Source organism: Chelonia mydas, chromosome 5, assembly GCF_015237465.2.
Source record: "Chelonia mydas isolate rCheMyd1 chromosome 5, rCheMyd1.pri.v2, whole genome shotgun sequence".
Classification (NCBI taxonomy): domain Eukaryota; kingdom Metazoa; phylum Chordata; order Testudines; family Cheloniidae; genus Chelonia; species Chelonia mydas.
In genome coordinates this window covers 98,025,659-98,043,704 of record NC_051245.2, presented here as the reverse complement: position 1 = coordinate 98,043,704, position 18,046 = coordinate 98,025,659, and the positions used below count along the sequence as shown (strand labels likewise).

At 41.2% G+C, this 18,046-nt stretch overlaps 1 protein-coding gene across 10 annotated transcripts in view; it reads right to left on the bottom strand.

The window, feature by feature from the left end:
- The window catches only part of KANK1 (KN motif and ankyrin repeat domains 1), a 166,558-nt gene that overhangs the window by 146,566 nt on the left and 1,946 nt on the right, over positions 1 to 18,046 (bottom strand). The window contains exon 1 of one of the 10 annotated variants that reach the window (XM_043547232.1): positions 4,086 to 4,149. The exons of the other annotated variants lie outside the window; for them this stretch is intronic. The gene's annotated coding sequence lies outside the window, so the exon portion shown is untranslated. Of the gene's footprint in view, positions 1 to 4,085; positions 4,150 to 18,046 lie in introns of those variants that run through there. 10 annotated transcript variants of the gene reach the window in all.

Sequence of the window (18,046 nt, the reverse complement as noted above, 5' to 3'; positions counted from 1 at the left end):
TGCCAGTGACAGACAAAAAGCCGACTTTTGATGTCTAGGGGGAAAGGTGAAACAAAGTTAATTCTAAAGGGTGCTGCTGAACTCATAATTTGGTCATCTTTCAGTCAATAGGATCCTGAACTTACATCTCTCTGTAAAATACCAAAATGTTATATATATAAAAAACAAAGAGGTTTAAAAAAGTATGTAAAACAAGTTTTTAAATGTCAGAGAATGAAGAATCTGTTGAATTCATTTGTTTAAAGGAAGGGGTGGTGTTTTTTGTTTTTAATATAAAGTGTTTGCTTCCTTATCCCCATCCCACTAAAAAAATATTATGCAAGTACACCCCTTTCAACATGCTTCAGGGGTTAGCGTCTCTAATCATTCACTCTTATGCTTAGATGCATTCATAGTTTAACGTGTTCACAGTACTAATGTCTATTAGCATAGTGTTTAACAATTCAGACAGATTTCTTCTAGGATGACTTCTAAAGCACAACCAGCTAAGAAATCCACAGTGGTTCTCCTCTGTGAAGAGCCCATAATTAAAAGACACAACAATTGATTGATTTACAGTGTTGAAAGGAATATTCCACAGAAGTCAATTGTTAAACAAGTTTCCATTCTCATTCTACCTTAAAGACTTTATGTTGACCTTTGGGCAAATTCACCCAACAAGCTCTTTGTTTCTAAGATCTTTATGAAACTAAGAGTGTTTATTCACAGGCTTCAAAATAGTAAAGCATTTGTTCTCTGGATGTCCTTGAATCTCTCTCACTGCGGGCTGCACAGAGCTAAATTCCTTACACTCCCACTGGGGATGCACTTGCTACTCTGCAGTTACTTCTAATTTGAAGTGATCTTTGGTAGCCAGCTCAACAAAAAGTATTGCCAACTTCTGTCAGGGTCCAATTGGATCCATGTTTTAAAATAAGACACACAAGAAAAACCATACAGTGTAAAGTTCAGTGCGAGGTAGATTTCTTTAGCATTTCTAACATTTTCTGGAAAGCTCTCACGGGCCTGTATTGTGATGCAAATCATTTACAATTCCCAGACACTCAAAAGCCTTTAAGCTGGAATTAAAGTTGTAAATACATAAGTAACTTAGAGAGGGGGAAAAGGAGAGACTTAATAGAACACTGAAGAAAAGGGACACGTATACACACATACACACAAAAACTAGGAAATTCAAGTTTAGGGTTACACTTCACAAATAAAACCACAAGTCAGAAATTGGGAAGTATGGAAAAGGAGAGTTCAAGCAACCTATGCAGCCTTAGCATTGTCCTCAGCTCCTGGTGCACTCTCCATACAAAGCAGACATTGCCTCAACTAACATGACAACTAAAAACTCTTTTGGAATTGCCTCCAGGTGGAAGAGAACATAGAGAAGGGACACGCAACTTTAAACTACACCTGTCTTGGTTTACATAGAGCATACTTACCCTGAGTTTAAAAGGCTGTATAATTTGCAACAACTGGCACTGAAGAGGATCTAAAGGTCAAATGGTGTAAGTAATGCTGCAGCAAGAATACTTCATATATATGAACACCTTTCCTGTTAAGGTCTATGTCCTTCACAGAGATCTAGTGAGACTAAATTACAAGAGACATTGGGGAATATTTTCTCCATTTCACAGATAAGGAAATGGAGCCAAAGAGGCCAAAGTGACCTGCCCAAAGTCAGGCATGTCACAAGTAAGGAAACCTGGTAGCCATGTTCTCGTGTATATCACAGATGACACCATAGACAACAATGAAGTTATACATCTCTAAGTACGAGGAGATAAATTCCAGATCTCTCATCTCCCAAGCTCTACCTTAATCACAAGGCCATCCTTCCTCTCCCCAGAGAGAGGAAACTGCTGTCTTGTCAAGGGAGGGTAAACGGGAGGCTAGTTTCCTATCAAGCTACTAGCACGTATGTAGTAGATGATTGGTACAGACACAGCGTGGCTCATAGTGCAGAAGTTGAAGCTGTATGGTGTTAAGGTATCTGGATAGTCTAACTAGGGTCAGATGGCAGATAGGGATAGGGATTCTGCTTTTTCATAATTTCTGAAATTTGGAGGATTTTGAAAGATGACTTTAGTGAAGAAAAAAAAAAGTTGAGCTAATGCCACTTTTGTTTATTTATGTACGAGCAAGGCCTGAAAGCTTCCTCCAACATACCACCTGAAAAATGAAATCCTGCTTGTTTTCAAATTCAGGCCCATCTATCCTGGAAAGCTAGGATATCTACACTAAGAGTTAGTGAAATGACAACCTCACAGGACTTGAGGGTTGCGGTTTTTTTGACGGACCATTTAACAAGGGTTTTAAAACCTATTTAACTTCAACAGCCAATTAATAATAGGAATAAAGGAAGTTAGTGTTAAAGATTCAGAACACCCTAATCCCTTCAATCAAGATGGTGCTCACACTAAACACGATTGAGACCACTAAGACAGAGAGGGAGAGGTGATAGATAGGATGGTGTACTCAGAAGCTTATCAGTAAGTGGGACCAGGTGGAACTCCATTTGACCTGTGTCTTTGGCAGGTTTTTAAAAAGCTACTGCACCCATCATGGGTGGACACGAAACTGCCAGTTAATATTTCAAATTTGTTTTCTCAATTTCAGCAAAACCCGTCTCCCTTTAGCAAGAGCTGGGATGTTGTGCAGTTAAGTCTTCACATGTGAGCTTGCTGCCTTAATTATTTTCAACTGAATCCAGGTTCAGATGTTGCTTTGCAAACTGAAAACTCTCCTAGTGAGTAAAAGAATTCTTAAGGCAGCAATAGGATTAGAAAGGCAGCTGGTCACATGTGAGGCTTTATTTCGATTAGACCCCAACTTTGGCTGAAAGGAGACTGAACAGATTTTGCTGAAGTTAAGGCAACAGAAGTTTTGAGTATTGGAGCATCAATCCAAATTAAATATTTTTAAACTTGGGGGGAAGGGGGGGGAGGGGAAGGGAAGGGGAAATTATTCATTTTCTGAGCAAACTGACCCAAAAAAAAAAAACCCCACACCTTTTTCAGTTGAGGGCATGAAGGAAGAGTGGATTACGTTCCAGTAGGACTCATGTTTGTATGGCCAATCACACAATGCCAGAGTCTGAACTTCCACCACCCTCACGCTAAGGGCTTAATATAATAGGCCCCTGTACTTAACGGCTTGGAGGCTGTTTTTTAAATCTATTTAAGACAAAAAATAAAACAAGACTACACACCCCTCCACCCCACACGCCTTCTGCCTCTGACCTGTAAGAAGTCACTCTAACCAAACATTAGGCGCCTATGCCCAGACACAAGAGCCTATGGTGGGATTTTCAGAAGCATCTAAATGACTTTGGAGCACAAGTCCCACTGACTTCAAACAGCAAACCCTACTGGAATGTAGTCTGGTCCAAGCACTTCAGCTTTCCTGACTTGTGGAAGTGCAACATATCAGAAGGTGATACCGATTCCAATTACACCCTGGGCTATTTGCTTATCAGTTTAGTGTTTTGGCTTGCGTTGTTCTCACAGCAAGGATGCTAATGAAGACCTGGACTTATTTTTAGTACAAGTGAGCTTGCTAAGCGTGAAACTTCTTATTAGAGAAGATCTATGTAAAAATTTGAAATTCTACTAGAAACTGGGAAACAAATGAGAGAAGCAAATACAAAACATCCATTCTACCAAATTAAGGCTATAAAATAGGAAGTAAAGAACTTGAAACCTGTAAATAAAACACTGATTTCAATTTTTTAAAAGTTATTTTTAATCATGGTCTTTATCCCTCTTGACACTAAGTATCTTGGATAGAGGATTATTTTAGATAATTTAAGAAGAATAGCTTAAAAGCAATTTAAGAAGTTGTGGGGTGCTTTCTACAGAGCATCTTCATAAGCACTCAATACTGTTTTGACAGGCAAGGCTATAGATGCCTAAATAATTCTCCCATACTAGAGAACTAGAATCTACCTACCACTCCCTTTAGTACTGCTTCAGTGTTAATGCTAACACAAGGAGAAATATGTCTGGTGTCCCATTAACGTGGAACATAACTATGGTGTGCCAATTGTATGAAGTCGTAGTAAATACAAAACTACTCCCCAGTTATTCACTTCTTACCCGGATGGTTGCAGAGAGGTTATCATTTTCTGCAACTTGCTCAATAAACACCACTCCAGGACCATTGTAATGTAAAGTGACAGCTTGATGTAAAGAAATGAGTTGTTTGGAGGAGGGGGAAAATATCTATAGTCATTAGAAAGTTCACAATTTTTTTTTTCAACTAATAGTTGGAGGACACCAGGGCTCAGTGTAAATAATCCTGGGCCTCTTCCATTATTTCTGTTCTAACATATTGCTTTGTATTGTATTCTCTCTGACTCCCCTCCCCCAGAAGCCTCTAGCGCCTTCACTTCAAAAGCAGCAACAGCTGCCAGGCTGTCACTCTTCCTCCCCTTCAACTCACTAGGATTTTGTAAGCTACTTCAGTCTACCACCGACTTCACATGAAGCAGAGACAAGGCAGGCGTTTAGAACTGCCTCACAGGAAGACCCACATGCACCTAGCATTTGCTCCTCATAAGACAAGGGAGCATCTTGGCTTTCCCTTTCTTTGCCCATTTGTCACAGCTTAGGCACCAAGAGTTTTACTGTTCGGCTCCTGCTGTCCTTTCAGCCTCCAGCTAACAGAGAGCACTTACATTTGAAGGTGATTAAAGATATTTTTCTGTTTTCATACAAAAAAGGATTCTCTACACCAAATGGAGTCTGTGCAGTCACCAGCTTCTCAAGGGGGGGGGGGGAGGGAAACAGGACGACAATCCTGGAAATAAAAGGAAAAAGAGAACTGCTCTCAAATAAATTCCTCTCATTCCTAGGATGTTGTGGTCTCAGGAGGCTTGATCCTGCACTATTCTAGCCAATAGGAGTCATTGAATGAGACCATAATCAAGTCCTGTGTCCACCAGCGGGTGATCACGGCTGTGTACTGCAGGACTATGGCTGTTTCTGTCATTCCCTAACCCAGACAGTCTGTGGGGCACAGATTGCTCGTGATCACTTATTTCTACAACTTCATGATAAAAATCAATCCCAGTGCGTACACACAGATTGCGTTTGGTTTTTAAGTTTCTCCGCTGTTGCTAGAACGGAGAGGGCTGCAGGGAGCCACCTGGAGGGTTTGTATTGCCTTGCCGGAACATGACGGGGACAGCAGGGGAGTATCTCCACTTGGGACACGTTAGAGTGCTCTACAATTCACACCCCTGCTGGTCTGGACTGTGGTGCCATGTTAGGATAAAGTATTGTGGGGGTTTTGTGGGCATGTAAAATGACTCTCTCTAATATTTCAGTAATAATTAGCTATAGTCAACACTAGGACCATTTCTGGTGTGGGGGGGAGGGTGGACCATGGCTGGGTTTCGATGGTGGGGTGGCCAGTGGCTGATTTTTTCTGTATCTCTGAGATGGCAACCCTAGCAGCCACGGGTGTTTCAAGCAGAGCCACCGATCCAACATGGAACTAAAAATGCCAGGGGCTGCCAAAGTCTGGCCTACACTAGCACTCCCACCATCGCTACCGCTGCGGGAAGTGAACCAATGGTGGGACACTTCAAGAGAAATAAGCTCATGGCAGACAAGAAATATTTATGAAAGACAGACACCACCAGCCTTCAACTGAAGGCTGAAAAAGTTTCCACTCCAGAACTTGGTCCATATTAGGTCCTTTTAAAAATCAGAGAAGAAAAACACTAGCCAACTGTGGTGTACTGATGACACCATGACAACAAAAAATATAGGTTGCTGAGTTTTATAGTAATCATATTATCACTATTATAAAATACATAAGGATTTTAGCTCCTCTTATCTGACTTCAGAGACAATCCTATGGCCTCGTTACAGGAAGTCCCAAACCTTGTCTACACGAGGAAGGTTACTAGCTGGACCCATTACCCGCTGAACATGGTTTAACTACAAGTGTAGACCAGGCTCCCACGAATCAGCCACTAGCTTAAGCTGGCACAGGACTGGCATACTTCCAAAGCAGCCTGCTACCTTGTGTTGCTCACTATAAAAACCACAAGTTCAAAAGGAAAAGTGCAGTGATTAGTTCCAGACGTGTATCTTGGAGGAATGGAAATTCAAGAAAAGGAGGTGAAGGAAGTTTTTTTTTTTTTAAGCCAAAGATTAGGTTGGGTGAAAGACAGTTATGTTTATTTACTGAACAAATGGGAATTTCAAAAGTGCTCAGCAGTAGCCCAATTGGTCTCCCACTGAAGTCAATACACCCCGACATATAAAAATCCCACCACCATTAGCATTTTTCTATGTCTTGGACTCTTAAAAATCAGAGTCAGCAAGTTTCCAAGAATTTCTATGGAAGCTCAAAGCTATCCCAGTGCTTCCAGGGGACTTAGTTATGACCAACTGAAAAGGCCTGGAGTTAAGAATGAAAACCCCTTCTCAACCTTGCTACCTAGGAATTATAATTCCTAAACATTCGGAAGTACCCGTCTTTATTAACATCCCACCACTGAATGGTTTGGCATGCCTCAGAGATAACTGCTATTCCACTCTACTTCCCAGGAAGAAGTCCAGTTTGCAAACAGTTTCTGGAAAAATAAATGCTACTCGGCAGATGAATAAGAAGCTGGAGAATGTAAAGTTGTCTTAGAAGTTCTATTGGGGGCAGAGAGGAGGAATTTGAAAAAAAAATTAAAAATTTTGTTAATAATAAATCAGTGTGAAGTGTCTAATGATTAGAAGCGGACTAATAATGAAAAATAGAAGTTAAAATGTATTCAAGATTTTGTTAATTACTCCAGCCATTTATGTACTATTGTGGCTTCCTTTCTGCATACATTCGTGTAATTGTGTTGTGCTACCAAAAACCAAAAGCTAAGTCTGTTCAGAAGTTCATCCTCTTAAAATTATATTCACTGCCTGTGAACACTGGCACCAAAAACCCAACTACAAAGCAAGCTCATCCTAAGGGAAGCCAGAGTAGGTACACCACACACTTGTGCACACACCCTGCATGCAACTATGTGACAAGTCAAAACAAAGCAGCAGCTCAAATTTCAGAGTTAAGATATCAAACCCGAACAAAAAACTCCTGAGGCTATAAATTTCAAAATGACCAATCTTTGTTTATTTGGGGATAATCTGAACTCAGAAAGATAGCAGATTCCAGTCAATGAGTCATTATCAGTTATTCACTCTGCTCGAACAATGCACTAAGCTTTACCTCAGCACGCAATCTCTCTTCAGAGTAGAAAATAAGTTAAATTAAGCACCTTCTTTCTCAACAGATCTTCTGCTTGTGTCTACTCTGTCATATCTGTTTAGGGAAGAGCAAACCTCTATTCCAGATTGGCGCTGCAGAGCAAACACAGCTGTGTGAAGCGTGAGGTGCACTGTATCCTGGTTTACGAGTCAACTGATGTTTTCTTTCCAGGGACACTGAAGAGAATGAGATGGAACAGAGTGCCGAATATCAGGACTGGTAATGAGGCATAAATGAGAAAGAACATAGTGTGGACTTCAGAATCCCAGTTGAGTTTTTAGAGTTGGGAGACAGCAATACCGACCTACCAAACCTCTTCACTTCGGTTTCATTAAAAACACCCACAAAACCACACAAACCTGGAAATAACTGAGACACAAAATGGAATTTCACAATTCCATTATTTTTAACTGTAACTGAGTCCATGTTCTTATTGTCAGACCATCCAGATACACGTTTCATTGTCCTTTAATATTTTCATATTATATTTGAGAACATTTTATTTAAAAAGCTCCCACATAAATGAGAAAATAAATACTCCTTGTAGGTAGGGATTCCCACATATTTTCCTATGAGACTCACGCTCTTCGGAGCAGCACTGAAAGGCTCTGAAGAGAACCCTCCCACCTGGAAGAGCAAGGGCAGCCAAAATGCCTTCCTCCTATTTCCAAATCAGAGAGAGGAGTTTGGAGTTCCTTCTAGAGAGCCTCTGCATTATCATATGCTGACACAGAGCAGAAAAGCTAATATTTATAGATAGTTAACTATTGTCTGCTGGCGGGTGGGGGGGTTCGTCACAGCTGGCCCCAAACAGAAGTCCTCTGCCTCCATCCTTCTTTCCTATTTAAGAATTCATGAAATTAAGGCAAAGAACTTTGACAGAAGCTGTGGAGTCATATAGCCATGTTTATGCACCTACATACACATCCAACCTTTAATACCTCATCACTCCAGGGGTGGGTGGGAAGAATCCAAACCCCTAAGTTAGGTAAACAATTGCAGTTTAAAATAAATAGAACACACTGAGCAAGGAGAATTGAATTTTAACTATCCACTCCCTTCACAACCTACCACAAGCTCCAGAGTTTGACATGAAGAGGCAGCTATGTCAAAGTTAATGATATATATATATAAAACAAAGTTGAAAAGAGAGACATTTTCACAACTCTAACAACAGGACAGTGTTTTTGGTCACTGTTTCCAAATCCTGGATCAACCCTGGGTTCCCACAGCTCATGGGGTTGGAGGAATTGTAGACAGCTCAATGTGCAGCTGTGGTCAAAAAGAATAAATGAGATGCATAAAGAATGGGATGAAGAATAAAATGCAAACAATTATAATGCCATCATATAAGTCAATGATGCAGCCTTATCTGGAATTGCGTGTGCAGCATTGGCTACCCCATCTATGAAAGGATACTGTCGAACTAGAAGGGAGTTCAGAGAAAGGCAACAAGAATGATCCAGGACATAGGAAAACTTTTGTATGAAGAGATAGATTGAAAACATTGGGATTGTTATCTTAGGAGACAAAAAGAAAGCGGACATGATAAAAGCATATGAAATAAGTAATGATATAAAAAAGGTAGATCTCAGAACCCAAAAACAAGGGACAGTCAATGAAATTAGAGGTGGGAAATTCAAAACTGATGAAGAGGAAATAGGGATTTCACACACACACACACACACAGACACAGACACAGACACAGAGGAACTCATTGCCACATTAAATCATTGAGACCAAGGATTTAGCAAGATTCAACAAGGGATTAGCAATTTACATGGATAACAAGAAATGCTAACAAAATGCTAACCAGCCTTAATGCTAACAAAAAGGTTGAATGGAATTAAACCTCACGTTTCAGGATTTAAGTCAATGTCTACTCATTAGAGATCAGTATGAGACCAATGGTAAGGGACAAATTATCCCACATCTGCTGACAGCAAGGTTCTTACATCTTCCTCTGAAGGATCGGGTGATGGCAATTGTCAGAGACAGGATATTGGAGACGATGTGCCACAGGTCTGAACCAGCATGACTATTCTTATGAACTGGGGAAGGGGGGCAAAAGCTGGCTTTGCCGATAAGCCATTTTTGCAGTGTCCTAATCCAGAGGCCAGTAGGCTTGTCTCTTACACAACAGAGTTGTCTCAGTGTCACCCTCTATTATGCTCAGATGACTGTGGCTCCATAGCAGAGAGACAGATGAGCCAGAGGTTTTGATTCTCCGGCCGTGCGCATGTTGGGGGTGGAAGTCATAGCTGAAGTGCAGAGAGCCAGCTACAACATTCTTATGCCAGCCCTGGACTTCCCTCCCTCACATGACAGAAGAATTCCTAGAAAGTTGCTTAAGTCAGCTCTAAGGCTGCCTTACATCATCAGTTCAGCATAAAGCGGCCTTCCTAGGGCTAGAATTTGGCCCAGAGACAAAGGCTATAGCTACACTACAGAGCTTACAGTGGCGCAGCTGCACCAATGCTCGTGCTAATGCAGATGCTCTAAGCTGATGGGAGAGTGCTCTCCCGTCAACTTAATTAATCCACCTCCAACAAGTGATGGTAGCTGTGTTGGCAGGAGAAGTGCTCTCCCGCCGACACAGCACTGTCCACAACAGCGCTTAGGTCGGTGTAACTTACGTCATGTGGTTTATTCACACCCCTGAACATAAGTTATATTGATCTAAGTTGTAGCGTAGCCATAGCCTAAGACTTTGCATGTTTGTTTCCTTCTCACCCCCATCACACCCACAATGTTTCAATAGAGTTCTCCTGCAAATGAGAGAGTCAATTCTCTATCCAAGTATAGTGTGATCTAGTGCTCCTACGTAGAGTTCTGACAAGACACACTCTGCCCCATTCTGGTCAGGGCAGACTGATTTAAATCAAAACAATGTAAAACACTGATTTTAGTCATGATTTAAAGCAGCAAGCAGGAAATTTTGATTTAAAAATCACTGATTTTAAATCTTGTTTTTGACTTCTACTTCTGTTATTTTCCTAAAGAAAGGTTGAATCCCATTGGTTGGTAACAATTAAAATAGATTGAGCTGCAGCATTTTTAAAAAACTTATTTTTATTAGTTAAATAAATTTACCTTAGAAATGCTGATACATAAGGGGAAAACAGTATGTTTATCAAAACGTATCAACATATGTGTTGCGTCTAAAAGTAACGGATTTATTAACAATCAAATATCTGTAGTTAGTGAACTGGTGGACTGTTTCTGATCACCTTGGGCCAGGGTTTCAAAAGTATTTAGGTGCATACTGGGATTTTTTTCAAAGGTGCCTTAGCACAATAGGCACCTAACTCCCATTCATTTCAGTGGGAGTTAAACACCCAACCGGCTTAGGCACTTTTGAAAAAAATCCCAAAAGGTGCCTATCTGCATCTTAAAGGCACCTTAAATGCCTTTGAAAATCCACTCCCATGGCCTTCAGATTTTTAGAGTTACTAGATCTCACCCTCTTCCACTTTGTTTTTATTCATAAAATTGGGTGAGGAAAACAAGCTTCCCTGCTTTTTCAACTCATGATCAGTTTCTCCATTTTCTGCATCTGGTAGCTACACTGAAATCAAACGTAACTAAGGCAAAAGATTTTCTGCACGACAGAAACTGGAAGTACTTACATTTGGAAAAACGTAAGTGCCAGCATTCACTCCATTGTAAAGAATGTAAATAATATAGATACTTAATGCATTACATTACATTGTGACATTATAAAGTTTGAGCAGCCCTAAAATGTTAATGCTATTTCCCCCTAATTTTGTATATAATTAAAAAGGCAGCATCCTTTAACTCAGTGGTGAAAAACCTGCGGCCTGTCAGGGTAATCCACTGGCGGGCTGCCAGACAGTTTGTTTACATTTGCATGGCCGCCCACAGCTCCCAGTAGCCCGCAGTTCACTGTTCCCGGCCAATGGGAGCTGCAGGAAGTGGCGCGGGCTTTGAGGCTCAATTTTTAAAAAAATTTTAAATTAAAAAATAATTTTAATATACTCTTGAAGTTTAGGTGTTCAATTTGACATTATGACAACATGTTATTTTTAAACCGCTTTTTTTTAAAAAAAGAAAAGAGTATTTAAATTTAAAAAATCCAATTTTTTTAAATAGAAAAATAATCAATATTTTAATCCACCCTGATTCTAGTACTGGTCCCTCAGACAGAAGTGGCCATGTTTGCAGTACCTGTGATGCACACAAATGGAGAAGAAACTAAGGGCTTATCTACATGGCCCCACAGCGTGGATCACAGGGATGTGAACTGTAGCACGCACTGAAGTGCTGTGCTATAACTGCTCCTTGTTGACCCTGCTAGCGTGAACTAAAAGGTACCTAGCTCACATTAATGTAGTCCTGGCGGAAAGGGGGTCTACACAGATCCAGATCAGTTACAGCACAACACTTTAATGCATGCTGTAACTCACACCTCTGTAGCCCACACTGCAGGGCTGTCTAGACAAGCCCTAAAACTACTAAACTCTTTATGCACACGTGACAAGAATATATTCAGACCCCAGGAAAAAGAGTGCCCAAGCATACACCCCTTGAGCCACTGAGCTCACTTGAACTGGTTTTGCTACAGAACAAGTAATGGATTTGCTTCTCAGTATGGTCACTCTTCTGTTCCTTCAGAGAATGTAATATCAAACCCCTTCTGAACTCAGCACATTCAGAGCTTTCCACTTTTGCTTTCTCACTACTATTTCAAGAGTGGCAACATCTCCAGTAACCCCGTTCATCATATTCAGGACTGGGGAGAAGTAAGGGAGAAGGAAGACAGAAAAGAGCTTGGGTTTTGTTAGGACCAAGAAGTTGAAGTGCTTGTTTAATAAAAACTCCCTGAATATAGTTTTAGTTTTAGTCTTTATGTGATAACAGGCTACCACCAATACTTGTCATTGCCTTCAGCACCTTCCTTCCAAGGTTCTCAAAGCACTTACAAACACCGAACCCTACCACACGTCTGTGAGGTAGGTAAATATATTCTTAATATTTAAGCTCTAGGAGACATGACAACTTTTATGGGCCTACCAGTTCAGACTAGTAGTCCATCTAGCTCAGACAATGGCCAGTACCAAATGCTTCACAGGAAAGTCCAAGAAACCCCATGATGTACAATTATGGAATATTTGTGTTGATGGGAAAGCTGTCTTCCTAAATCCCAGGCTGCTGGAGGATCTGGCTTTAGGGTCTACTTCTGTACTTCCAGTCACTGAAGTCAAGGGAAGATATTTTGTGCAAAAGTAGTGAACTCAACCAAATATCAAGAGACTGTCCCAGCTCTGAGAAGGTGCTTGTAACAGAGATTCTCACATCCCTCCGATTATTCCCTCTGTAACACTATTAACCATCTAATACACCTTTCAATAGAATAACCTCTCTCTGTGGGTAATAACCAGCCTCCATTCAGATGTTCAGCCATTATCACCCTCATGTAAAACACTGCAAGAACAGAGAGCAATGGTATTCGTTCAATCCCACTGTCATACAGTCACTTTCACAAGGATACTTTATTAGGAGAAGCCTCACATCAGCATGAGAAACAATCCTACTGTAACTCTCAACAAATCACAACAGCTACTCAAAACTAACCCCGACACTAGAGAGCCTGCAGGCCATACCTGTATAATTCTCACTGAGCAGGGCATGATAGGTCAATAGGGTTAATTATCTAATCCTAATGTTGAAGGAAGTGGAAAAATATTTTAAAAAAATAAAAAAGCATGGGTTTCCAGACTAGCTCTGACTATTAAGTAGGTGAAATGAATCATTGACTCTGTACTTTACCTAGTTCTTTCCCCTCACCCCACCATCTTCACACAAGCTTACTGGCAAAGTCTGAAAAAGTGCAGGACGCCAACCTCTCTTTCCCTTCCCTCTTTACATAGCAAAGTGACAATTCTCTTGGTATCCATAGGAGATGTCAAAGAGCAGCCATTCTTAAAACTGTCTATTATACGGAGTAAATAATCTCCAGGGGTGGGGAGTTTGATAGCTATTCTACTTTACTATCCACACAAAAAACAGGCAAAAGACCAAAGGCTAATTTTGTCTTAATAGCTCCTACACAGAGTTAGTTCAATTTTGTCTAGTCACTTTTCATTTAGTCTGCTCATGTATGCGAGGAATTAAAAGGGACATCTGAATCCCAATTACATGACCTGTAACAAAGTGGAGAAAGACGTAAGAGCCAATGGTTGGAAGCTGAAGCCAGACAAATTCAAATTAAAGAATAGCCACAATTTCCCTTCCTCACCACCAACGGAGGATGAGTAACCGCTGGAACAACCAACCAAGGGAAGGAGTGGATTCTCCTTCTCTTGCAGTCCTCAGATCTACACTGGATGCCTTTCTGGAAGACATGCTGTAGTCAAACACAAGTTAGTGGTTTCAATACAGGGGTCACTGGGGGAAATGTAATTGCCTGTGATATACAGGAGGTAAGACTAGATGATCCTATCATTCTGGTCTATGACTCACTAGTAAAGCTCAGAGACATTCTCTCACCTTTCATTAGGCTTGTACTGCAACACTAGAATAGTTATTTTCACTGTCTGGTTCTAATGACTACTCCAGTCCTGTTGTTCTTTCTGACATTGCAGAAGGGATTCACTTTTTTTTTTTAATTGAGTTTGTTTAAATATTCCCACCTAATGTAGAAATCTGAAATGCACGACATCTGAGTTCTGAGTTTAGCTACTTGACATTGCCTTAATCTCAATATTGTCATAAATTCAAGTAGAGCTCCCCTAAGGCAGTACATTTTTGCATGACATTAGGTGCTACAGTTTGTTAGAAACAGTTGGAAGTTAAGATACAATTCACATAGGCAATTGGAAAGGAACATTTTTGAGGTAATCTGCATAAGTATACATCAATCGCTTATAGTAATGAATTCTGTTAATTGTTCATTCTTGACATGTACTATCACCCTCCTTTTCAGGCCCTGGCTTTCTCACAGCTGGCACAATATAATTTGCATGTTATCACACCTCAATATATAGCATCTCTAATGGGAGTAAGAGAGAACTGCAGAGTCCTAGTGCTGACAACTCTAAGTTGTTGCCTTGATTATTCCATGAGAAATCTAAAATGCTCTTCTAAACCACTGCCAGTTACTCAGCTACAAAAAGACACTATTAAAGATACTTAAAATGAATTATGTCCCATTAGAGTCAAGTACATGGTAAGTCTGATCACAAATCTAAATGGTTATTTAAGGCAAATTTTAGTTTCAAAGGCTAAGTGAGATTTATTAAAAAAAAAAAAAAAGCAATATTTGATTAGTCATATTTTCACAGGGTTTACTTACAAAATAAAAACAAGTAAAATTTTCAGCCACGAAGCCCTCCATCTATTTATACAGTATTGTAAACATTTTTATTTTAAGTAACATGGAAACATTTATTGGATGACCGAGAGGATAAACAGTCAAAGTGTCTCACAAATGTTTGTTAAATTCACCCATGGAATCACAACAACTAGTATGCTAATTATTAGGACAGGGTAAATAAATAACTTATTTAATATGTGCTGGATTACCTTACCACAACCCACAAGTGTTTACAAATACATTTACAATTTACATTAATGTGTGTATTATATAGAAGTTTACCATTTATACACATGCTTCCTTACAAATTTACAAGGGCAATCTACAAGGGACTGTCTGTTTTCTATAAGATCATGTGCTTCTGATCAGAACATGTGTTGATGCTTGAAACTTTCACTATTACTCAATTCTACTAACTGACCAGAAGGTGCCTCATCCCTGCTGCACAGTCACTGTGGGTGCTGACACCATAACAAATTTGCATCTGTGCCCACTTAACAGATTGTGCTTTTGTAACCAAAAAGCACAAGCTACTGCCTACTTTTGACAGCTTCTCCTAGGTTGCAAAGAGAGACCCCGCATCAGTTACAAAACAGATTCTTCATTAGAGAGTTTTAATTTCACTTCCCGCATCTATTATTTAGATATATAATGCACAGCAGGAATTGAGACACACATAGGTATTAGAGTTTAGAAGCCAGAAAGGGGGTAGGGGAAGGAAGTTGTGTAATGGATTGGTCTCATTTAGAGGACACTCCTGGATATGAGAAACAAAGCAGTTTCCATTTCCATCAGTGCAAATAAACATCTACAGTGATCTGTTTAAGCCACGCTTGCTGACATGCCACCCGAGACACCTCGGTTTAATTTCCAGTCCAAGGGCCTGATTCTATTCTCAGGATAAATCCAGAATAACTCCACGGAAGTTAACAGGAGTTATATTTGTCTAGACTAAAATGGAATTCAGCCCCAGGTCTCCTACTTTAGCTTGGAGTGCTACAGAAGCAATATGCTTAGTCTAGAGTCATCATCAAATTACTGGTGACAACTTCGACATGTTTCCCAGTTGAGTCCCAGCCATCCTGAGGCCTAAGCAGTGTAACACAGTTTACAAGGTGGAGAGGGGTTACTTGGCAAATCCTGTCCTGATGCAGGGAAGGAACTAGATCAGCGGTTCTCAAACTGTGAGTTGGGACCCCAAAGTGGGCTGGCTTAGGCTTTCTGGGGCCCAGGGCTGAAGCCCAAGCCCCACTGCCCAGGCCAAATCCCACTGCCTGAGGCTGAAGCCCTTGGGCTCAGGCTTCAGTCCCCCTTCCTGAGGTCATGTAGTAATTGTTGTTGTTAGAAGGAGGCCATTGTGCAATGAAGTTTGAGAACCCCTGAACTAGATGACCTACTGGAGGCATTACAGACCCATGTAAGTGGTCATCAGGTCTTTGGACCAGGGCACTGGAAGACACCCCCATCCTGGCAAGAAGTGGGATCTTCTTTGCATGTCTTTCATGCATATTAAATAATTTTAGCTTGGTCTTCTGCACTTTACACTGTATCATCTTTACCTCTGTCCTTATTCCCTTCCTCACATACATACACCTCCAATCCCTTGATCTCACCCAAAGTGAGCCTGTCAAAAGAGGCTGAAATAAGAGTTACAGAGGCAAAGATAAATCTGATTTCTCAATTAGCAAATTGGCATGCCACCTTTCTCAGCTAGCTAAGACCCAAGGTGATTGACTAAGCACAAGAATTGCCAGACAAGCTATTCTCTTAATTAAAACATGTAAAGAGAACTCTCATTTTAAATAAAAATCACAACCGTAACAGGTCTTAGCTTTACAAGAGACAAACAAAACTGTTAGCTTTTATCTAAAGTCAAACTTCTGTTAACATGGCAGTCACAGTAAAGCACCGTTTACACTAGAGCTTTAAAGCTCACCTGAAACACTTTTTAAATATATACTTGTAACACTGTAGCCCCACACACTATGTTCAAAAGTATCTTGTGATTCTGGGTGCCTGACAAGGGGCCTGATTTTTAGCCTGCACCCACCCTCTGAAAGTCAGGCCCATTTAAGGTGTCTCAGGTTGGGTACCCAAAAATGGGGGCAAAGTTACTCGTCACTTTTGAAAACATGGACCTACAAGTTTAACTGTGGCTTAAACATACCCATGCTGACGAACACCCTAGCCTGTGCAGGTGGGACCAAGCACTCCCATTTGTTCACTTGCATCACCTTCTTCCCCCGTCCCCTTACACGTGGAATGCCCATTCTGAAGAGATACATAACGCCATTATCCTCTCCCCCTCAAGAGTCACTGCTGTCATGAATCCTCCAAGAAACGAATTAGCATTGGTAAGTTGAGGGGCACTTAGGACTTGTTGATTTTTAAATACATAATTTTTCATTTTTATGTTGTATCCTTTTTCCCCCGCTCCCTTTGAATGGTGTTTGTCTTTGCCAGCACTTCAGAACAGGGACTGTCTCTCTGAGTGGCTAGCACATTGTGAGTGTTACTGAAACAGAAATAAGTAAAATTAAGTCTGTTCTGAAGAGGAACACTATTCTGGTCCAGGCCTACCTGGGCAAAACGTCATCTTTACACACACAACCCATCGAACAGATCTAACTGTGTTGGAATCAAGATTTAACAACTCAGACTTCAGTTTAAGTGCAATTAAACGCCCTCTGAGGATGGGGCTTTAAGTTAATTTTCAGCAACCAAAGGCTATTGGAGACCAGCCATTTCCCCCTAAAATTTTCCACCAGTGGAGCTGCAGCAGTGGTAACAGGGCTCACTGACACATGGTCTGTCTTTGTTTTAAGTTTGTACAGTGCATGGCACAACAGGCTCCTGGCCTCTATGAGCTACTGTAATAATAATAATAAATAATAATAACGTGTAGACCAAACTCCACATCACCTAACTATGCTCAATGCAGGACTAGAACAGTGGTTTTCAAACTGCGGGTTGTGACCCAGTGCTGGGTCGTGGAATGTAAGCACTGGGTCACAACGGCTCTGGTCAGCACCAGCGACCAGCCCATTAAAAGTCCCATCGGTGGCGCTGCCTGGCTAAGGCAGGCTAGTCCCTACCTATTCTGACACTACGCTACGCCCTGGAAGCGGCCAGCAGCAGGTCCAGCTCCTAGGCAGGGGTGCCATGGGGCTCCGTGCACTGCCTCCATCCCGAGCACCAGCTCCGCACTCCCATTGGCTGGGAACCGATCAATGGGAGCTGCGGGCAGTGCCTGCAGGCGAGAACAGTACAAAGCTGCTTACGAGCCTCCCCCTAGGAGTCAGACCTGCTGCTGGCTGCTTCCAGGGCACAGCGTGATCTGTGGTACTAGGACAGGCAGGAAGCCTGCCTTAACACTTCTGCTGTGCCGCTGATCGGGAGCCGCCCAAGGTAAGCTCATGCCCCAACCCCACACCCCAGCCCTGAGCCCCCCCAAACCCA